Source organism: Carlito syrichta, unplaced genomic scaffold (assembly GCF_000164805.1).
Source record: "Carlito syrichta isolate Samal-C Ts95f unplaced genomic scaffold, Tarsius_syrichta-2.0.1 Scaffold201341, whole genome shotgun sequence".
Classification (NCBI taxonomy): Eukaryota; Metazoa; Chordata; class Mammalia; order Primates; family Tarsiidae; genus Carlito; species Carlito syrichta.
In genome coordinates, this window is record NW_007145437.1 from 793,884 (window position 1) to 806,971 (window position 13,088).

General features: G+C 37.4%; 1 pseudogene; it reads left to right on the top strand.

Moving 5' to 3' along the window:
• Positions 1-2,799: 2,799 nt before the first annotated feature.
• LOC103253116 lies at positions 2,800-3,383 on the top strand (annotated as a pseudogene).
• Positions 3,384-13,088: the final 9,705 nt, after the last annotated feature.

Genomic DNA, 13,088 nt, shown 5'->3' on the forward strand with positions numbered 1-13,088 from the left:
GGGATTGACAGAGCCCGACTCCATCAGTTAGCTTGTAATTGAAGTACAGGAGTAGATTTTGGTGGGCATTCCCCCGGAGGGCACTCTTGCAGTCAGGGTGGCCTGTCTGGACAGTCCTTTAACCAGTGCTCAAATTTTTTACAGTAGGCACATTGGTTCTTGGCATTTGGAGTTTTTTTCCTGGCACTGGTTCCTCCTTTTCCTGTTGACTGCTTGGGTTTAACTTCCTGCAAAGCAGCTGCAACTACTTTGGCCATTCTCTTGGTTTGCTTGTTTTTAAGAGAGTCCTTACTATTAAAGACCTTTGGGGCTACCTTAGTTAACTGTGACAAATTTTTCTCTTCAAATTATTTAATTTTCTGCAATTTTTTTCTTATGTTAGGGGCCAACTGGGAGACAAAGGCTATAACTAAAGCCCTTGATTTTCTGGAGCCTCTGGGTCTATGGGGGTATACGTCCGATAGGCCTCCATGAGGTGTTCCAGAAAAGCCATGGGAGATTCCTATTGGCCCTGAATTACCTCACTTACCTTAGACAAATCAGTGGGCACCTGGTGGCAGCCTGGAGAGCCCCCATTAGAGTCCGGCGATAGGTGGTGAGACACTCCCTACCGTGATCAGTGTTGCGGTTCCAATTAGGCCTCTTGGCAGGGAAGACGCATTCCACATGGGCCTGCCCTGCTGGCCTACTGTCCGGTCCCAGGACCAATTTTCTTGCTTCTTGATGGATTTGTTCCCATTCCTCCACAGTGAAAAGAGTTTGGAGGAGCTGTTGGCAGTCATCCCATGTGGGCTGGTGGGTGAAGAAAATCGTTTCTAAAAGACCTATGAGACTTTGAGGTTTCTCAGAGCATGATGGGTTTTGCTGTTTTTAATTATAAAGGTCACTAGTAGAGAAAGGGACATAAACCATAAAGAGTTGACCTCCCGATCCTCCCGCATCCAGCCCTGGGGCCTGTCTTAGAGAGAGAACTGCTGATGTTTGAGGTTCTGAGTTCCCTGAAGATGAGTCAGGGCTAGTTGGCTTACTGGGGGTGGTTGGGCCCTTGAGAGACATATGGGGAAGAGGAAGATAAAGGGGCTGATATGGGGACTCACTCCTGGTGTGTGATGGGCTGAGAAACTCTTGGGCCCCCTGCTCCTGCCCAGATGCAGAGAAGGGCGGGAGAATTTCATCATCTTCCAGCGGGCTCTGGAGGACTGGAGGTTTGGACTTTGAAGTTTCCTGTAGGGTTAAAACACGAGAAGAATTAGCTTTTCCTTCGGCTTTCTTTATTTATGATGGCTGATGCATTACCAGGGGGTACCAGGTAGTGATGTATGGGATCTGGTCTAGGTGGCACTGGTAGACTAACTGTCAAAACTTCCCTACTATGTCAGGATTGAAGGTCCCCTCCAGTAGCCAACTACAATTAGGAAATGTGGGCCACTCGAGGGAACAAAATGTGGTTAGGTTTCCTTTGTTTACCTGGTAACCCCACTGCTGTACCACTCCTTGGAAATCCTTGAAGTGTCATAAAACCAATTGCAGAGGGGTATCAGGTTGAGAACACTGCTGCCCCATAAAGTCAGCAGCAATGACTGACATGACAGTGACAAATACCAAACATGAAAAGACAAGGACAAAGACTGAACAGACAGACCTGATTGCCTGAGGACAAAACTGAAGCAGGGGGCCCCGGTGATGTCTCACCAGGACCCTGAACTCAGGAATTAATGCTATGTCCAGCTTTCCTGGAAGTTCAAACAGATGTGCGCACAATCAGAAAACAGGAATATGACTCACCTTTCTGAGGGCTCAGGGGATGTTGTGAGTCTGCCAGAGACGACAATTAGCCATTTGCAAGTACTTGGACTCACCAGACCCGATGAACACTGAGGTCTGTGGGAACACAGACCCGCAAGGTCAGCTGGTGTTTTGGGTCTGGGGGTCAAACTTTCTGATTTCCCAGATGAGCCCCCATATGAAGTAGGGTCTGAGCGCTTAATCCATAGACACCAACACCCAAATTTCAAGTTAAAGAAAGGAGAGGTTTATTAGCCAAAACTAGCCGGTCAGTGACCACTTGCTTGGACAATGCAAGTCCCAGTACAAGGGTCTGCCTTGCAGCATGGGGTGGTTTAAGTAAGGTAAAACCACATCCTGGCAAGGCCTCACTCATTGGGACTTTCCAAACAAGGCAAAGCGCAGCATTCTGGAGGCCGAGGTACTTCCACAGAATGCTAGCAGGGTTTATAGAAGCAGAAAAAAAAAGTTGTTTGTTTAACAGTAGCCAGCAAATGCTATTGCTATTTTCCAGGAAAAAGCTATCAACTGTGAGAAAGGTTAAGTACATGCTTGGTTTGATTTTTGACATTTTATTTTATTACATTTTCTTAGGCCCCTTCCACACAACCACACCTAAAAGTGTCCTATAAGCTCTCAAGGAAAAGATAAAAATAAATATAGAATATTGAACTTTAATATTTTATACTTTTCATACAAAATCTTGAAAAAAAATACAACTTTGGTGAAAGTTTTTCTCCAATTGTGTCCCTGGAGTCTGGCAACTAGAGTTCAAACAGCCCTAAGGTTGGTGTTTAAAAACTTATTAGGTACTATTATTTAACAAAACTGACAAAATTAAGCAACCAGATTCTTATCTAATTTTTTTCTAGGTGCTAACATCTTCAATTTCAGTCAAAGCACCATAAACTTTTTTTATAAGAATAAATATTCTGGCCCTCTGCCCCTGGAATTTGACGAGCTCTTGCGAGGCTTCAGCCTCTTCCTAAACCAGTGTTCAGCAAGGAGAAGGCCATGTTCAGCTTGAGCTCCAAGATTGTGAAGCCCAATGGTGAGAGGTCAGATGAGTTTGAGTCTGGCATCTCCCAGGCCCTCCTGGAGCTGGAGATGAATTAGGACCTCAAGACTCAGCTCAGGGAGCTCAATATAACAGCAGCCAAGGAAATTGAAGTTGGTGGTGGTCGGAAAGCTATCATAATCTTTGTTCCCATTTCTCAACTAAAATCTTTCCAAAAAATCCAAGTCCGGTTAGTACGTGAATTGGAGAAAAAGTTCAGCAGGAAGCATGTTGTCTTTATTGCTCAGAGGAGAATTCTGCCTAAGCCAACTAGAAATAGCCGCACAAAAAATAAGCAAAAGCATCCCAGGAGCCATATTCTGACAGTGGTGCACTACGCCATCTTGAGGACTTGGTCTTCCCAAGTGAAATCGTGGGCAAGAGAATCTGTGTGAAGCTGGATGGCAGTTGGCTCATCAAGGTGCACTTGGACAAAGCACAGCAGAACAACGTGGAGCACAAGATAGAAACTTTTTCTGGTGTCTACAAGAAGCTCACTGGCAAGGATGTTAATTTTGAATTCCCAGATTTTCAGTTGTAAACAAATATAACTAAATAAAGTATATTCATAGTAAAATAAATAAATAAATAAATATCCTGCAATGGAATAATATTCTAAATAATTTCAAATTTTCAGCAACAACTGTTTTATGTAAAATTTTTGAAACTGTTTACATGTTATGTTAAACATTTTGAAAACTGTTTAGACGAATGTCTTTAGGAAGCAATTTTATTTAAAAAATAGAAAGAAGTAATAAAAGGCCTAATGGTCTTTAGACAGAAAAATAAATTTCATAGTAGCAAATAATCAATATTGCTTAAAATATGCTTTTTGCTAGGGGTATTTTGTGTGCATGTGCTAGAAAAGCATTATTAAATATCTGTGATAAACTTAAGGAATTAGATCATGAAACTATTTGAATATGTAACATTGTAAGGAATCTTTTAAAAAAATACCATTACTTGTAAGGGCCGAGGGAAGCTTTTCCTTTGCCACCTGAGGTTTCACTGGAAAAAAACCTGACAATATGCAGATTAATAAAGAAAAGGGCATACAAATTTATTTAATGTGCATAAGCACAGGGGATTAGTAGTAGAAAAATTATCTAATAACCCAGTGATGTCCTGATGTTTAGATAGTATTCTTCACGGGGCATTGGAAGTTGGGGAAAATAGGTAATGTTAAGGGAAAGAAAAAAGGCAACTGTGTTCTTTTTGGTAGATCTCGTGTTAAGGCAGATTAGGGAACTTCAGAATAGCCTCATCCTGTGCTTTGGGAGAAATAGAGAATGGAGCAGCGATGTGGGAGTGACCTCAAGGCTGTTTTTTTAGTTCAGCATTTCAAAGCCCCATATTTTGGGGTATTGTTTTCTGAGTTCCAGCACACTGAATAGATCTAGAAAACATTAATTCATTAAATACATTTTATTTAGAGAGAATGTTAAAAATGTCTTGTATAGACTTTCTGATAAATACTTCAATGTATTAGCCATTGTATAAACAATTGGATGAGAGAGCAGTAACCTACAAGTTGAAATGCTATTCACCAAATACATTCTTTTCCCAGATAGCATTTATCCTGAAAATTTCATCTTTTTATTTTGATAGGCAACTTGTTCTCATTGAACCTATTAAATTATTTGTTGGATATAACTAAATAAAAAATAATTTGGGACTGTTCAAATATCAGACTGTCTCAAGGGTAACATATTATTGGAGAGCACAGCTGTTGACTAAATTATACCAGATTTTTAGATTGTACATCAGTCCAGCTGAATGTGCCAGGTTGTGAAAATTAGACTTGTTTATTATAATGTGGCAGACCTTAGATGCAGTCTATGAAAAGTAATTTCATTTAAAATGTTTACTCATAAAGCAGGTACATTTTAGAAAAATTTCTCAATGTTAACAAATTTATGTCAAATAACTGCCAGGATATTATCCTCTATTTTCCATATTAAAGTAAACAAGACCCCACATGATCATATACCTGTTCATATGTGCAATCTCATTTTCTGCCTCTAATCACACTTCTCACTCTGATTCAGCCACATTGGCCCCTTGTTGTTCCTCAAGCTTTCCAGGTACATTTTTGTGTCCATGCTTTTATAAAGATTGTTCTCTCCACTTGGAGCGCTTACCCCAGCTATCCATTGGCTCTCCTCTTTCAGTTTATTTGGGTCTCTGCTCTAATATCACCATTTCACCTTCACCTTTCCTGACTTCCCTATTGAAGTAGCCTCTCTCCCCACTCTGAGTGATTCATTAGACAGTACGCTGCTTTATTTATTTATTTTTTTACATCATTTACCATATAACATATTTTCTATTCATTTATTTGATTGTTTCCTCTAACTGGAATGCAATTTTCAGTAGATTGCAGATTTGTTTTATGCACTGCTGAAACCCCAACTTCCAATATTATCTCTGTTTTTTATAAGGCAATTATTTTACATTTGTTAAATGCATGCATAAATGAATGAATGAATAAATAAATGAATCTGAAAGAATGAATGTTAAAACAAATTACTGTTACCCATTACATACCAGGTCTCAGTCTGAAAGTAGGTGTTCAAAACCTTACTAATCTACAGAAGTCTTGGAGCCTTGCACATACATAATTAAGTCAAACAAATGTGTTTAATTGTAAGATTTGAAATATGAACATGCTAGTTAATATTAATACCTGATAATTGTTATAACAGCACCCACTTTTTGGAGGCAATCTCTAGATTTTGTGATACTTCCTCTATTCTTTGCCTGTTATTTGGTTCTTGTATCCCCCAACAGTGTCTCTCTTCAAACTGTAACTATAGATCACAATCATTTTTTTCCTTCAAAAACAAACAGCAGTGACAATAAAATATAATCATGATGTTTAATAAGATAACATTTTTGTATTTGCATTTTAATAGAAGAGTCTCATAAATCAAAAAACTTCAACTCAAATAAGTTAACTTTTGATTGTAGAATTGTAGGTACAAATAATTGAAGGAAATACCCAACCAAAGGCTAATCCTGCTATTCATGGTAGCTCTACCTAGCCTAATGATACTTTTATGAGTGTTGTTTATTTTTAGTTATAATGTTTCATAAATATAGGCACATCTTCCTTCAGAAACACACCTCTGGTCACGTGTTCAGTTGAATGTTGTGTTGGGCCTCTAAGAAGCAGACACCAAGATACTCTAAGATCCTTTAAGAGGCAGATACTAAGATGCAATTAAACATGCAAAAATTATATTAAGTGAAGTGTACAGAGAAATTAGAGTGGGAGCTGATAAGGGATAAAAAAATAATCAGACTGCGGTGCAAAACTGACCCTAAGTGAAAGAGAGGACGAGGGGTTTGGGCACAGCATTACAGACTGCCTTAGAAAGGTTTTTAGAGTCTGAGGAGTCATGGAGGCAGAGATGCCCAGGGTCTTCCTTAGAATATTGAAGGTATGCACTCAATAAACAAAGACTGTGGAGAGCATGACTTAAAGGTCAAAACACTGATGGATTTCAGAGCACAGCATTTGGGATATCTGTTACCATGCCTCCAATAGTTGAAAATCTGCAAGATGTGCTCTAATGGCTACCAATGTTTGTCTCTGTGAAATCATCCACTTTTATGTCTGTCTCTTCTTTTGGGCTCTGAATTTCTTTTGGCTAGCATTTAGTAGTATTTTTCATTAGATCTATAGAATCTAGTCCATGCTAGAACAAATGTTTTTTGTTTGTTTGGTTGGTTTTTTTTGAGTTGGAGTCTCACTCTGTCGCCCAGACTGGAGTGCAGTGGCTGCTCCCGGCCACAGCAGTCTCGACCTGCTGGGCTCCTGCGATCTTTCCGCAAGTAGCCGGAATTACAGGCAGGCGCTACCACGCCCGGCTGATTTTTTGATTTATTGTAGAGATGAGGTCTCGCTGCCCAGGCGGGTCTCGAATCCGCGGGCTCAGGCAATCCACTCACCTCAGCCTCCCAAAGGCGCGGGATTACAAACTGAGCCACCAAGCCCGGCTCGAACAAATGTTTTTAAGTGAATAGTTTATATCTACAATCACCAAGTCATTATTCTATCCTCTGTTTTTCATGTGTCCCTAGAGTGTTGGTAAAAATGTGTGTGTGCATACATATATACATACCTGTGCGTGTACACACACACACACACACACACACACACACACACACACACACTGGCAATGTAGTATGGTAGTTGAAACCATAATTTATGAAATTAGAGAGGTGAGTTCCTCTTGCTTTTAGTGAAAAGTCTTGGTAAGTTTGTTAATCCAAATAATATTTTTTTCATATTCAAAACTGGGTTAATGGTGATTTTTAAATTAAATGTTAGCAGTAGGAACTAAAAAGTTGGTTCATTGCCATAGCAACAACAAAAAATATCTAGCCTAGTTATCTAGTTTAACATCTCAGTAAGGTGGAGTATGGAAGAAGAAAAATGAATGCAGCTACAATGAAGGACATGCACTGGGCAAACTGAAAAGTCCTTTAAAAACACACCAATGCTGAAATCATGTGTGCACTACTTAAATTACTACTCAAGTCTTTATATAATTTTAATTGGAGACTTTATTTTTAAATATTATGAGCCCATTACACTTATTAGTAAACTAATATTGGTAAGAACTAATCTGTTTTTGCTTCAGAAGATGAGCTACCATATCCAGGTGTCATTTGGAAAACCTTATAGGAAGTTGAACTCTTCCTTGCGGGGTCACTTTTTGAGCCTTTTGTCTCTCTCCACTAACATTTAGTAACATCTAGGACTGGCTTGAATTTAACATTGACTCATGTCTTAAAGTACCATCACCTTGCAACCTTAATAATCAGAAACACAACATAAACTAGCTGGTATCATTTCTTTACTGATGCTACCTTATAAATTTCAGCTTTATAGCTCATCTAACAGCCAATATTTTATATCCATATTTAATATTAACTATAACTCTGTGAAGTAAATCTTATGAAACTATATCATTTATTGGCTGATGATAATTAACAGTCTGTTGACTTCATTAGCATATATGATTTTAAAATAAAACAAATAAGCAGTATATAGAATAAAACAATAAACAAAAACATTAAAAAATCTACAAACCTCTTTCTTTTTTAAAAAAAATAAGTGCACTATCAAAGTAGTTTCTTTTCCTAAATGAATTCAATTTATTGCTAAAATTTTTATGCAGTCTTTATTGAAAGAGGCTGCTATATCATGTTAACTAAGTATACTTTTTCCTGCAAATTTTTAAAGATTATTGGCATGATAGAAAATGTTACAAGGATGGTAGAACAATATGGCCTTGACCTTTGAGGGTGAATACAGTGTAAGCACAAATCACAAAATAACTTAAATATTCTTCTGTTATGACTTTTCATTTTAACTTTGCAAAGAGAAATCAATGGAACATTCTTTAATGCTCAAATTTTTCTTGTGAAACAATGTTTGGTAAATTCAGTGTTCTTTCTCCACAAACTATTAATTTGGTGTTAGTGCATTAATTTGTTTCATCCCAAACCACAAGTCGGGTCAAATGTATTTTTATTGTTTAGAACCATAGCTATTTTTATTTAATTACAAAGTATCATATTATATCATATGTCTACTAGAATAGAGTGACCCAGGTAACAGCCAAGCTCATAAATGTCGATATCCAATATGCAAGTGCAATATGAATATTTAATTTAATCTGTTTTTAATTAAAGTTAGAACTTCAATGTTTTTCACTGAAGAAAGAAGAGCAAATAGGTGGAGATTCTACATTACTCAAATAATGTGCTTACCTATGAAGTAATATGGACAAAAAATTAAATATTCAATATGATTTCTTTTCAACTAAGACAGAGATAGATCAGCGATATTAGGGTTGAACTAGCCAAGTCAAACACTAGTAAAGAAAGGTAGAAAATTAAGAGAAAGGTTTAGATTCAGATAATATATATAAGCTAAAGATTAAAAAGAAGCATCAAGGAACAAGGGAATATGTATAAGAAGCTGAGATTCATTTTAGAGCAAAAAAACAGAAGTTAGTTAATCAGTGAGGAGAGAAGGAAGCAGACAGCTCTTTGATGACACAAATTTGAAGAGACAAGTTGAAAGCAAGACACACTTGGAGTGCTTCTTTTGCTATTTGTATTGACTGACTTGCTCAATACATTTTGATCAAAGCAATTTATCCTGGTTTAATTAGAAAACCTGAACTCATTTCAGATGACATAAGAAGTTTTGTTGATGTTGATGATTTACATCCTTAGATAATATGCAAAGTCTACAATCATTCTAATATTTCATTTTGGGTAAGTTTGTTGGCATTCAAGGAAAGACTAAAATTAATAGTCACGGCCGGGCTCAGTGGCTCAGCCTGTAATCCCGCGCCTTTGGGAGGCTGAGGTGAGTGGATTGCCTGAGCCCGCGGGTTCAAGACCCACCTGGGCAGCGAGACCTCATCTCTACAATAAATCAAAAAATAAGCTGGGCGTAGTAGCGCATGCCTGTAATTCCAGCTACTTGGAAGGCTGAGGCAGAAGGATCGCCAGAGCCCAGCAGGTCGAGGCTGCGGTGGCCGGGAGCGGCCACTGCACTCCAGTCTGGGCGACAGAGTGAGACTCCAACTCAAAAATAAAATAAAATAAAATAAAATTAATAGACACTGTTAAAGGAACAAAACCAAAGTTTTAGGGCTGAGAAAATATTGACGAAGATGGATATCTTTTACTAAAATATTCAGAAGAAACGATACCCTCAATACTAATAAAAGATGCTATTTACTTTAAGAGAATGTATTTTATTTTCTTCAGTTTTGATATGTAATGCATTTATAAATTATTACATTATAAAGTAACTGAAGAATGAACAGAAAAAAGAAATCTCACTCACAACAATTTTATACCAATTTTCCAGCTGTACCCCCCCTTCAAGGCAACTAATACCAGCTTCTGGTGAATTGTTACAAATAGATAGATACAGATAGGTAGGTACATAGATAGATAGATAGACATATGATAGATAGATAAATATACACAAAGATATATACAAAGTCATACATGACCTGACAATTAAGTTAGTAAACTCAACCTAGAACTAGTGCTGCATATCTAATTGCTGAATATCACTATGGTTACCTTCAAAGTACTCCCCTTGGGAAGCTATGCACTGAAGCCAGCACCTCGTCCACTTGTCAAAGCAATTTTGGAACTCTTTCTCTGGAATGGCCATAAGAACTGTTATTGTATTATTCTTGATGTCCTGAATGTCTTCAAATGTCTTCCTTTCAATATTTTCTGGGTAAAGAAAAAAGTCATCCGGGGTCAGATCAGATGAGTAAGAAAGGTGTTCACTGTTATTTGAACAGTGCTGCCAGTGTAAACACACAGTGGTAAGGTCATGAACTTAATTGTCAGACCTCAGTAATTAATGACTACAGTTCTGACAACTATTCCAGAAAAAGAGTTTCAAAATTGCTTTACAGATGGGTTAGGCGCTGGCATGGGTGCATAGCAACCCAAGGGGAATACTTCAAGAGTGACCACAGTGATATTCAGCAATGAGGTATGTAGCATTTTTCTAGGATGATCTGCAAACCTAATTGTTGGACCTCCTATATGCTCATGTGTACAGATTTATGTCTTTCTCTCCTTTGAAAACTATCTAGATCAGAGCATTCTAGACAAGATATTCCTAACAAAAAATAAAGAGGCCCCGGTCTTCAGTGTAACCACACTTATTTTCTCATAATTCAGATTCAACAGCATATTATTATGACATGGATTTTATCAATAAAAGTGATGATGGAAAGCTGGAGCTTTATACACAATAAGAAGGAATAGAGCTCTGCTGTGCTTGGCATTAGAGATGATCAATTCTGCTCCAGTCTTTATTATATTCCTCTCTGGCCTTGGTCAGGATTCCCCTTCACTAATATTTTGGGAAATGCTTCTGTTTCTCTCCTATGTCTCAGCTTCTCTCTTTTTTTTTGGTTTCATGTGGTGCATAATTACTTTTCAGTTAACAGTGGGCTGTGTATGCAAAAGTGGTCCTGCATGATTATAATGGAGCTAAAATGTTACCAATGCCTAGTAATGTCAAAGCATTCATAATGCCATAGCTTAGTGTATTATTTACATGTTTGAGGTGGTGCTAGTGTAAACAAACCTATTGCACTGCCAATCACGTAAAAGATAAGCACACACACTTATGTAAGTACAGAACATGTGATAATGATGATAAATGACTATGTCTCTGGTTTATGTATTTACTATGCTATTTATTGTTATTTTAGAGTGTACTCTCTCTGCATAAATTCAGCAGTTAACAATATTGTGGAGGTATTTCAGAAGAAGACACTGTTAACCTAGGAGATGATAGTTCCATGCATGTCATTGTCCCTGAAGACCTAGGACAAGGTGTGGGGGTGGAAGACAGAAAGATTGACAATCTGTCCCTGTGCAGGCCTTAATTCATGTGAGCACCTGTGTTCTAGTTTTTAAAAAATCATCCAGAAAGTAAAATAAATTTTTAAAATTGAGCAAAAAAGCTTATAGAATAAGAATGTAAAGAAAGTATTTTTTAAAAGCTAGCTGTACACTGTATTTATGTTTTAAGCTAAATGTTATTATAAGAATCAAAGGTTAAAAAATTAAAAAGTTTATAAAGCAAAAATGTTACAGTAATTGAAGGTTAATTTATTTTTTATTTTTTAAATTTAATTTTAAAGATGTACCGTTCAGGATTAGTTATATAAGTGGTCATCATACAGGTGAAGTTTGGACCCCCTTGGGTCCCCACTTCATCAGGTTTTGGACCAAGTACCTTGTTGATGTTTTGTGGTCCACCACCTCCCTCACTTGGCAGTGTCTTGCTACTCCCAATCACTTTCTTAAAGTATTATGATAAACATTCAGGGTCTGCTTATGAGTGAGAACATGTGGTACTCAGTTCTTTGTTTCTGTGATAGATCACTGAGTATGATAAATTCATCCAAGTTTCTGAAAAGTCCATAATTTTGTCCTTTATTATGGCCGCATAATATTCTATCATGTATATATACCACATTTTTTTTTTATTCAGTTCACTTTTGATGGACAGCATGGTTGGTATATGTCTTGGCTATTGGGAATAGTGCTGCAATAAACATGCATGTACTGATAACTCTTTCATGGAATGATTTCCTCCGGGTATATTCCCAGAAGGGGGCTTGCTGGTCATATGAAATATTGATTTTTAGCTTATTTAGAAATTGCCACACTGTTTTCCACAGAAATTGTACTAACTTACATTCCCACCAACAGTGTAGAAGCATTCCTTCTTCCCCACGTAATCTCTAGCATTTGTTGTTTTCTGAGTTATGAATAATGGCCATTCTGACTGGATTTAGGTGGTTTCTCAATATGATTTTGATTTGACTTCTTTGATAATTAATGAGGCTGTGCATTTTTTCATGTATATGTTAACTGCTTGTATGTCTTCTTTTGAGAAGTGTCTATTAATATCTTTTACACACCTTTGAATGGGGCTTTGCTCCTTTTGACACATTTGTTCCTTTTGACACATTTGAGTTCCTTGTACATCTTGGATATTGGGCCTTTGTCAGATTTACAGTTGGCAAATTTTTTTTCCATTCTGTGGGTTGGCTCCCCACTCTTTTGATGGTTTCTTTTGCTTTGCAGAAGCTTTTCAGTTCGATCAGATCTCACTTGTCTATCCTGTTTCTTATGGCATGAGCTTTTGGGATTTTGATCAGGAATTGGTTGCCTATTTCAATTTCTGTAAAGGTGTCTCCTGTGTTTTCTAAGATTCTTATAGTTTGAGGTTTTATGTTTAGGTCTTTGATCCATTTAGAGTTGATTTTTGAGTATGGTGATAGGTAAGGGTCCTGTTCCAATCTTCTCCACGTGGTCAGCTAGTTTTCATAGCACCATTTACTGAATAGATTCTCCTCTCCCCAGTGCTTATTGGTGGAGGCTTTGTTGAAGATCAGTTGTTTGAGAAGTTGAGGTTTTGCTTCTGGAATCTCTATCCTGTTCCATTAGTTTATATTCCTCTTCTTGTACCAATATCAGACTGTTTTTTATTATTGTAGCCTTATAATAAAATTTAAAGTCTGAAAGTGTGATACCTCCCATTTTGTTTCTTTTGCTGAGGATTGCTTTGGCTATTTGTGGTCATTTATGTACCAAATGAATTGCTGAATTTTCTTTTTTTTTTTTGAGTTGGAGTCTCACTCTATCACCCAGACTGGAGTGCAGT